The sequence below is a fragment of the Montipora capricornis genome, chromosome 9 (genome assembly GCF_036669925.1).
Source record: "Montipora capricornis isolate CH-2021 chromosome 9, ASM3666992v2, whole genome shotgun sequence".
NCBI classification, from domain to species: Eukaryota; Metazoa; Cnidaria; class Anthozoa; order Scleractinia; family Acroporidae; genus Montipora; species Montipora capricornis.
This window is the reverse complement of record NC_090891.1, coordinates 6,641,597-6,653,227: the sequence shown is the minus strand read 5'-3', so window position 1 is coordinate 6,653,227 and position 11,631 is coordinate 6,641,597.

The window sequence follows — 11,631 nt, the reverse complement described above, 5'->3', positions numbered from 1 at the left end:
TTTTTTCGAAAACGCTGCCGACAAAAGGCAAAAACTGGACAAACTATTGAAGTGTTTTTTTTTGTCAATAATCTGTTGTAGAGGGATATTTGTTGAGGAGGTAATCGCATGCCAAGAATGCACAGTCAATTAAATCTTTTCGCAAAGGTAACGATGCTGACGATGGGGTGGTAATCGCATGTCAAGAATGCACAGTCAATTAATCTCTTTCGCGAGAAGTAACAATGAGAAGGTAATAACATGCCAAGAATGCCAGTCAGCCATAGTCGAATATGGTCAGACAATCACCGCAAAAGTTTCACACCAGAACTGTTGCAAACTTTCACAACAAAAGCCCAAACGTTTGCGGTGATTGTCTGATCACATACGACCATGGCTTTTGCTGTGAATCTTTGCACCAGTTCTAGTGTGAAACTTTTGCGGTGATTGTCTGACGACACACGACTATGGCATTTCCTGTGAAACTTTGCACCAGTTCTGGTGTGAAACTTTTGCGGTGATTGTCTGACGACACACGACTATGGCATTTCCTGTGAAACTTTGCACCAGTTCTGGTGTGAAACTTTTGCGGTGATTGTCTGACGACACACGACCATGGCATTTCCTGTGAAACTTTGCACCAGTTCTGGTGTGGAACTTTTGCGGTGATTGTCTGACCACATACGACCATGGCTTTTGCTGTGAATCTTTGCACCAGTTCTGGTGTGAAACTTTTGCGGTGATTGTCTGACGACACACGACTATGGCATTTCCTGTGAAACTTTGCACCAGTTCTGGTGTGGAACTTTTGCGGTGATTGTTTGACCACATACGACCATGGCTTTTGCTGTGAATCTTTGCACCAGTTCTGGTGTGAAACCTTTTGCGGTGATTGTCTGACGACACACGACTATGGCATTTCCTGTGAAACTTTGCACCAGTTCTGGTGTGAAACTTTTGTGGTGATTGTCTGACCACATACGACCATGGCTTTTGCTGTGAATCTTTGCACCAGTTCTGGTGTGAAACTTTTGCGGTGATTTTCTGACGACACACGACTATGGCATTTCCTGTGAAACTTTGCACCAGTTCTGGTGTGGAACTTTTGCGGTGATTGTCTGACCACATACGACCATGGCATTTCCTGTGAAACTTTGCACCAGTTCTGGTGTGAGACTTTTGCGGTGATTATCTGACCACATACGACCATGGCTTTTGCTGTGAAACTTTGCACCAGTTCTGGTGTGAAACTTTTGCGGTGATTGTCTGACGACACACGACTATGGCATTTCCTGTGAATCTCTGCACCAGTTCTGGTTTGAAACTTTTGGGGTGATTGCCTGACCACATACGACCATGGCTTTTGCTGTGAATCTCTGCACCAGTTCTGGTTTGAAACTTTTGGGGTGATTGTCTGGCCACATACGACCATGGCTTTTGCTGTGAAATTTTGCACCAGCTCTGGTGTGAAACTTTTGCGGTGATTGTCTGACCATATACGACCATGGCTGACTGGCATTCTTGGCATGTTATTACCTTCTCATTGTTACTTCTCGCGAAAGAGATTAATTGACTGTGCATTCTTGTCATGCGATTACCACCCCATCGTCAGCATGGTTACATTTCGCGAAAAGGTTTAATTGACTGTGCATTCTTGGGGTGTGATTACTTCCTCATCGTTACTTTTCGCCGCGAAAAAGATTAATTGACTGTGCATTCTTGGGGTGTGATTACCTCCTCATCGTTACTTTTCGCCGCGAAAAAGATTAATTGACTGTGCATTCTTGGCATGCGATTGCCGCCCCATCGTCAGCATCGTTACGTTTCACGAAAAGGACTATTAAATTTTTGGCATGTGATTACCACCTCATCGTCAGCATCGTTATGTTTCGCGAAAAGGAGAGAGGGAATGGTTTCCATTTGATTGAAACAGCAAGATTAATTTTCGCGCGAACGTCCTTAAATGCCGAGTTGTTATAGTGCAACACCATTGGAAAAAGAAACTATACTAACATTTTGACTTTGTGTTCATTGCGTTGTTATTTGTTTACGTGTCATCTTGCGGATCGCCCTGCAACTACTTCCCAAGTTTACATTTTAGCGTGGACCTCTTTTTCGAGAAACTGTAAGTACAGATTATTATTATTATTATTATTATTATTATTATTATTATTATTATTATTATTATTTGTTATTATTATTATTAATGTTATTAAAATTTATTACTATTAATTTTCATTTATCATGTAATTATTTATTACTATTGATGTTGAAACCTTGCTGGCTGGCTCATAACGTACGCCACCGCTCGCTGGCAAACGTTATGCGCTGGCTAGCAATATGTGTCATTTAGCATTTTTAAATATGCTGGCTGGTTAAAAGTCGTCTCACACGATGGCTGGCTGGGAGTTTTATATCCTGAAACTCTTGCTCGCGGGCAGTGAAGAGCGGGTATTTTTTTCCCAGGAACGTTAAATATTAACGAAGACTGACGTACAAACGTTGTAATAGTTACTGCAACATTATATGACCAATTTTGTCAAAAATGGTCGTTGGGTACTCCTGCCAACACGTTTGATTGATACAGTTGAACCTGCACAATCGAGTCTGATTTACTATAGTAAACTTTGTCTATACCTTTTCTTAACCTTAATTTAACGCCCTATACTACAATAAAATCTCAAGTGTGACCTCAGCCATTACCGGTAATAAAATAAAGTACCTTTATTCTGGAAAGTAAGTCCTTGTAAATTGAATGCAGGTCTATTACATACTCAAAGCAAAGCTTATGAATGCAGTAACGGTCCTATAATTGATGGACACAAAAGAACGTAGTATTAATTTTCAATTGTAAAGAGGGAAATGTAACACAGTCATAACCTGAGTGTCTATTAACACTGAAAAATCCTGGCTGTAACCATAATTAACTATTTGAAGAATAATGACAGGTAGTTGAAATGGATTAGAATACCTGAAGAATGCGACAAAGCAATTATTGTTTGATTTATATGCAAGAGGGCTTGGGTATGAAAAGGAAAAAAAATACAGCATTTGAGGGGACGCCAATGGGTCTTCAAAGGAGAACCATTCATTTGCATAGTGAACAAAAGAGTTTTTGGGAAGCTGTCACATGACAAGCTCAAGGCCATCCCCTTTTTATTTTTCGTTTACCGTCGTCCGACTGATCGACCCAAATTTCTGGCAATTTCAAAAAAAAAAAAGTAAAAGTAATTACGTAATTAAACCATTATTCACTTTAATTAGTTCCTTTAATCTGAAAAATGAGCATAGTAGCAACATACTGAACATAGAAAAAACAGGAATAAAAGCAGGAACATTTTTTACAGAATATTGTGCATTTTGTTCATCCAAATATGTAAATATTAACTTTTGACGTCATCCTCATCAACGAACCGACTTTTCCACCATATTGATTTTGGGTTTAATTGTCTTGTTGTTTCTCGGCTCCAAAGCAATGATTCTAGGGTACCAGACATCCTATCCCGATATATTTTTTTTTCAATCTGACCGACTGACCCAATGTCAGGAAACGCATTTGACGGTAAACGAGATGAAAAAACGGGATAGCCTAAACTATAATTAGCATGATCAAATCACTGTTATTATTGCATTCACTGTCATTAAAGCAAGTCATTGCTATTATATTCTGGTTAATTTTTGACATCAACAAAACCTCTCTTGTAACGTTACTGCTAATGTCAGGCGTTCTGATAGGGTGCGATTAAAAAATGCAAATTATGCGATTTTTTCAGGGCAGATTGTGCGATTAGAAAGGCCAATTATGCGATAAATAATGTAAATTATGCGATTTTTTTCTCAGCAATTTTAAGCTTGTTTTATAAGGTTTCAGGTTAAGAAAAACACTTTTTTGCTGCCCTAAAGACATTTTGAACACAAAGGAACAGTAATTATGTATCTCGATCGACATTAGTTGGGATAAATAAAAAAAAATGAGGTCTTCTGCACTATCGGTAACATGCCAAATTAATGATCAAGGTGCTTGTCAATCACGAACTTCCGAAGATGGTCAATAACAATAGGGCCATACCCCCATTTATACGAGAGAAAATAAGCCGCGGCTTACAGAAGACTCGAATGTTCACCCCGTATAAATGGTACAAAATCTACGTTCACGTCTTTTTCAAGCCGCGGCTTATATTGACCTGGGAATATATATTCGTATAAATAGTTCCTTTTGCGTATTTTGTACACCATGGCCAGAGTAAGCCGCGGCTTATTTTCTCTCGTATAAAAGGTCCTAATATTGCACGACGAGAAAAACATCAGTCCATCGTCCACGAGGAGCGAACCTGAGAGGTACTTTCTTGCTCGATCGTGAGCTGTCAGATTGGGCGGAAGGTGGGAACTTCCTTCTTCGTCGAAGAAAAAGCGAGTGTTTTCACAACAAACTTATCCATGAGTAAGTTTTTATCAGTTTTCAACGAAAGAAACGACATTTTGCCGAAAAACTTACAACTCCGCTTATTTTTCACAAATCTCTTCTCTAAGAAGGCAACTGTGTCATTTCAGTGGTGTGTATGTAAGGGCGTGTTTGTGTTGCACCAATAGAAGGAGACTCGTACCAGGTCCCCGACATGAAAAATAAAGCCTTCAACTTCGAATGTTTACGAAATCGAAGGTGAACAAAGGGTTTTTAGCCTTTTTCCAAGATAAATCACCTTAAAAATGGCGTATTTATGCAGGAATTTCTAAGACACGTGTTGATTTATGTTTCATGTTATGAATTTTGTGCGTCCTTTTGTGAGTTATGCGATTTTTCGTGAATTGTGCGATCGGATGCGATTTGAGGTCGATTGTGCGAAATCGCACCATCGCGTAATATCAGAAGGCCTGTAATGTCAATTAAGCAATGGTGTATATATTTGTCATTGCTATTGCCAGTGTCACCATTGACAGCTGACAGCATTGTTATTGTCATGGTAACTTTTGTAAGTGTCACTTTTTATGAAAATTGTCATTCTTACTGTCATTAAAAGTTGCTTAATTATAACTCATACGGTGATGAGCAAAGTCGTCTGGTGTTACCGGTAGAATAAAATCTATCTCACTTCTAGTAGTCAATGGGTTAATACCATTGGCATTGCTACTATTGTCATTGATGTTATAATTACCAATAACATTATTGATTATTATAAAGACACTTTCAGATTTGGCTATGGATAATACCAACTTGAGTACAAGTTTCCAATTTCAAGCCCACACAAGGACAGAGGAAAACTCTGACCAGGGTGGGAATTGAACCCAGGACCTTCGGGTTAGATCACCGCTGCTCTACCGACTGAGCTACAAGGTCAGACGAGACTTTAACATCTTCAATTCCCACAACCTGTTCCCGTCTGACCTTGTAGCTCAGTCGGTAGAGCAGCGGTGATCTAACCCAAAAGTCGTAGGCTCAATTCCCACCCTGGTCAGAGTTTTTCTCTGTCCTTGAGTGGGCCCATTTCTATTAGTAGGGCTAACGCTCACATGGTTCATGTGGGGGTACAAAACTAGCACTTCACATTACACTCTAATCAGTTAAGTCTATTTTCAGACCTATTTCAGATGTTACACGGTTGTCGCAATAATTTGAGAAGGGCTTTTGTTGCGGGTCTTATCGCCTAATGATGGCTAACTCAACTCGGCTATCAGCTCATATACCATAATGACCTCAAATGGAAACTAATTCCGCTGGTCGGTAAAAACTGAGACATATTGTCGTTCTGTAATTAAAACAATTCAGAATTTAATGAAAATTTTATAAAACAATAATTATTCCATTCGCGCTTATTGCATATGAGACTGGCTATAGCCACGGGACGAAAAATTGGATTTACATAGCGTCAAATGTCTTGTCAAAGGCGCGATAAAGACCGCGTTTGTTACAGCTTTACATGCCTTTGACGCGCGTCAAATATTATCTTTGCGGTTGCCTTTGCAGGGGGGTCTCAGGTGGTAAAGGCCGTTTTTACTACAGTTTTACACCCAACCTTTCACAAGCGCCAAAGGTATTATTTGACAACCCTTTGTTACCCTCACAAAGGTGTCGTCAAAGATGTCTCAGCTTCAATTCAAAGACTTGGCAAAAGTGTTGTCAAAGATGTCTGAGATTCAGTTCAAAGGCTTGACAAAGGCGTGGTCAAACATGTCTGAGATTCAGGTTAAAGATTTGACAAAGGTGTAGTCAAACATGTTTGAGATTCAAGTCAAAGATTTAGCAAAGGTGTAGCCAAAGATGTCTTGGGGTGTATTTATAGCTGTTGGCTTGAAGCGCTGAATTGAAAACTCAGATCTCTGGACTACTTTTCCTTAATCAGGACGGTAGAACGGAAACTTCTGAATTTTTCTAGCCGTAACAAAGACACCGTTCAACTCAAACAACTGTCCATCATAAATGTACTTGAGTCTCAATTGAAATGTTTTTCAAATATCTGAAATATGTCTAGAGTGGCATTTCTGAAACCACCGTAGTCAAATTAATTTGCCATCCACCCCCGTGTTATGCCATATGAGAGACAGACTTAAATGCAGATACGACGAAAAACTGTTTTTCCATTTTTTATTCAAAGGAATTCATACTCTTGGCAAAACCAAGACTCACACCTTACATTCTGTAATATCTCTAGGAATCGATTTTGTTGCGCATTTTTAAGTGGTAGTATACATCCAAAATGTAAATGTAAAAGGGTATAAATAAATCGAAGGATGAGAATTAATTTTTTTCAATTCCAGTGCTTCACTTCTCTCAAGTCTTCAATTTATTTATACCTGTAATATTTACACTACACGCACAACAAGCGCCGTGTTATCAACAACTTTGTTGCATAGCAAGTAAAATCACTGTCACCGTAGAATTAGTTAAGTTAATTTATGACAAACAATCATGACACCTCTCTTGGAAGTATCATGTAACTGACACAATATCAAGAGTAGTGGACATAAGTGACAGGGTAAATGGAACTACTGAAAACTTTGAATAATAAAAAACTGATATAATCTTGATTTTTTTCTTACTCACCAACAACAAGTCAAAACCGAAAGGAACTTCCCATGAAACAGCGTTTTAACTTTGAGGCAAGCTAATAAGTTATATTTATGTTGTAGTTCATTGTGGAAAACAGCTTTAGCATCACCGACTTGAAATTAACAAAATAAACTTCGAGTAAACGCTATTTCATGCGAAAATCCGCCAAAATTATTTTTAACTCTTTGTGCCGAAAAGACACTCAATCGACGGCCACCAGCATACTAACTAGATTTTGCACCAATTGTAATCATTGATTTCATTTTTTTTTCTGCATGATTAAAGTCTTGCGGTGACAGTGTGAAGTGAAGAGACTTTGGCTTTCCCATTTTTATTACGTGCCGGGAAATAAATGTAAGTTCTAATTGTTCTATTTCCTCGATAGAAGTTAAGACTTCTTCTACAACAAACTATTGATATTCTTGATGCAAAAAAATTGGTTTTCTTCAAATGAAACGGCCATTGTTTTATGAGTAATATAAAATGCAACTCTCCAACTCACACAATTGGTCACCCAATAAATGGTTTAGCAGAACGTCAATCAGGTATCAGGTATCAGGCAGGATTCCTGGTAGTATGCTGATGGGCTTCTAAGGTGAACTTTTGAAGTCACCTAAATCCACTTCAAAAGCCGAGAAAGTCCTCTTTAAAAAAACAGTGAAATTCTGCTGCTATTCTACTGCATTTTTTGCACAGACCACCTTTTCCAAAGAATGGTTATTTGTGCATAGAAGTCAAGACAACCAGTCATTCTCTATATATACATTAGCATGGCTATTAGTTGATAGTCAGCAAGTGCGTCAACTAAAGATTTCCAATAGATTATCAATAGCATTTTGGGCGGTATGACGGTCAAGTTTCCTTGGTCAAACTCTCTTAATCTCTAATACTGGTTTAACGCTGTTACCAAGTTTTAAGCACTGCGGAACAACGCGGATTGCCCACTGCGGGGCGTCTTGCGGGGCAACACGCTGCTCTGACAAGTGCAATCTGGTTGTTGTTATCTTGTCCTATGAGGCCACCTAGGCGGATCTTCTACGCAAAGATTTTCCGTCCAAAGATCTCATCAACATGTCGAGCTGGGTTGACCACCAAGGCAGCCTTTGTCATGAACTTCCTTTTCCTCTTCCTTTCTTCTTCGTTTTCAAGCTCTTCGCTATCACCACTATCACCAGTCGCGGAGTTGTCTGATGACATTTACGAATTAAGACTTCAGCACAATTTCTTGCTTGATTTTAATCGCCCCTTTTATCGTGACACTTTCTGTGAAATGAAAGGAAAAGGCAAAATAACTTCACCATGCTGAATTTCCACCTTTCTGCACTTTACTCACATTTCCCAGCATTTGTAGTGTCTCTGTATGCATTTCAGATATATAAAAAACAGACGGCAACGGCGAAAAAAAGAGTGGCAGATTAGGGCCAAGAAGGAAGTTCAGGACATTCTCAATCAGTCTTTTCTACGTTTATGTGAATAGTAAAGACCATTGGTCAACCACAACAGAGAAGATGCTGTGGTCGTCGAGAATTCATTGGTTTACAGTCAAGCAAAACTAACCCGGCCTGTGAGCCCTCGACCTTTTAGTCAAGACTAGCCCGCAGGGTACTCAAAATAAACCTAATAAACCTTTCCCCGATCCACTAAATCCTGAACGGCCCTTACCAGGCAAGTACTGCTGGTTGTATGTTCGATATTTATCAGCATTTTTTTTTTTCAGGGAACGGGTTCCAGCGCTTTCTGAGCTATTACGTATGATCTTTATGGGCTATTGATGTCCTATTACAACAAAGAAAGGAACGGTAACTTATGTTAGTGTCTTTCTTTTGATCTAAAAGGATTCTATTTTGGAATCGAACGGACTAATCGAGCTAATTTTCCATGATGCAAATCCCTTCCTTAACCACACAAAGGAAAAGACACAAACAAATCGAGAGTATCAGTAAACCATTAAGGTTCTGTCTCCTATCATAGATAGCGCAAGCTCGATATATGTGTATCTGTACTATATTATGTACGAGTAGGAATTTTAAGATTTGTATGGGACAATGGTTTTTCGCAAAAGTAAAAAACATATATGTATAAATTTACGTTTTAAAATAAGAAATAGTTTCCCTCGCTTCAGTATTGTGTTTCTTTGTCTTTGCTTCAGTTTCTTGTTTCGATTAAGAGCGGTTTAGGTGGTTTTCGGTCCCTCTTCTATAGAGAGGGAAAAGAGGAGGAACTAAAGATCTTAATGGACCCAGAAACCGTACCAAAGACAAATAAACAGAAGACCGAAGTGAGGTAAGCTCTTTTTTTTATTTTAAATCGTAAATACTTTTTAAATTTTGAGAAAAGCCGTTTTCCCCGTACAAACCCCTATATTTCTGCTCTTGCATAAAAAAGTACAGTACAGATACGCATATATCGAGCTTGGGCTACCTGTGATGGAACGCAAAATTTGTTATGCGCAGTGAACGTTGCATCTGGTGACACTCCTTGCGAAAATATTGGGGAATCTGCGCTGCAAATAACCCAAGATGCCCCCCTTCAACAAGGGTAATTTATACTGTACGCAAAAGCGCAGAATATTTTGCTAGTACAAATCTATCATTTTCCTTTAGCGGCTCAGCTGTGAAGATTTCATTTAAAACTAATGCTGCTACTATCAGAAATTCAATTCTCATTTTAAGTGGATTTATACTGATGATGGTCAGTATAAAAAAGCCCTAGAGCGCTGGATCGAGGACAATATGATGTCATTCTTAATCAGTAAACCGCAAACCTTTTCCAAGGATAAAGGGTGGGGTTTTCTACCTAACAGTTGTCATGTCGGGTAGTTAAATTGATTTTACAAATTCAGTGTATTAATTTCTTTAGTTTTCAAAGTCTTCACCAAAGGGAACCCGGCAAAGCAGGAACCAAATAAAATGTATTCTACTATTTGAGAGCAAATACTGCAGCCTTACAGGCATGAGAGAATTAGTAACGATTTTCTTCTTATAGACACAAGTTTGCATTCATTTTACACTACTAGCTGACAATCTCCCTTCTTCAACTTTTTGTTCTACCAACAGGCCCTGAAGATAAAACCCTTAACCCTTTTGATCCAAATTGCCCAGGGAGAAGACGAGTGTGCTAATAACAATAGTATATGCCTTCTAACTAGGACTCTAATTTTAGTAAAGGCTGCTCGGTGTTTTCTTGAAGTGCAGTATTTAATTCAATTTGCATAACCTATGATTATCTTATTGCTAGTAGATGGAGGGAGAGGATTTAATGGGGAAAGCAAATAGACCATTTTACAGTTGTGGCTAAGTTACCAGGCCTGTTTTGATACAAACCTTCATGCTTTTGTAATGCTAATATGGACTAATTAGCGTTACAACAACACAATTTACACGATAAAAGCAGTGAGGTCTGTATCAATGCAAGGTCACCGGCAGCCTCGCAGCCATTCATAGGCTTGGTCGCTGAGCAAACAAGTGTAAAATGGCCTATTGTGTATCTCATTTCTTAGTTATGCTAGGCGTAAGTGGTTGTTTAGTTAATATAACACATGCATGTGTAAGTAATGAATGGGGTACTACTGTAAGAATGGCTATTACCTCATGACATCTTTGTAGTTTTCTTGGCATGTGTAAAATAATGTTCTGCACTCCTGCTCAGATCTGTTTTTGTCCTTGCATCTTTGGAAATAAAAAGAGGTCTTAATTTCTCGTACAGAAAGATTTAAGTTGATACCATGCACATATTGAGTAGTGCTTTATTAATGCATAGTGATATGACATGTGCACATCTGTACTTCATGAAAAGACAAAGGCACTAATCTAATTAGGGTACACACTGCTGCCAATAAGTGATGACTGCAGACATGTACTCTATTGTTTGCAAAAAATGTGGGTGCTTTAATTAAGAAATAGCTTTGCATTCTTAGATGCAGATGCTCCTCAAGCAATGGCAGTAGTGTTGTGATTGAATCTCTGCTGTTTTCTTCTTCAAAGTTTCAATGTACTCCTGCCTGAAACATAATTGGCTAACCTAAAAACACAATTATTTTCAACCACGTTTTAAAAAAATAATAAAATTATTTTTTGAATAATCTTACTTCTTATGATGTATCCTTGTTTGCCTTTGTCCAGGGTACTGAATATTTCCAATATTTCTGTATTTACTACTTAATTTGTGCTATTGAGGGGTTACTGGCTTTATGAATTGCAAATTAAAGTTAAAGGTAAAATGTCTGTCATTAATTCATTGTTATATATCAGACATACATTCTGCATGTACATTCACTTGATATGTCAAAATCAGTATGTTTTCATGGGGATTAGATTAGACATTGACAGGGTGACACTTATTTTTCCTTAATCAATCACTGAAAACTTAATTTAATTAACCTTTTGACACCCAAACCGGTCAGACTTAGTATTTTACTCTGTCTAATGCCAGACGATTTTACTCGTCAATGGGGAACCCCCTTGAGTCAATGGGTTAATTAATCTGAGCTACTTTGATTTTTTTGCTAATAATCAAACAGAACATTTTTTGATACTGAAATACCCAAGATCCCTAGATTTATCTTCACCACCACTTGGTGAACAACATTCTCTAGTACAGATGATAAA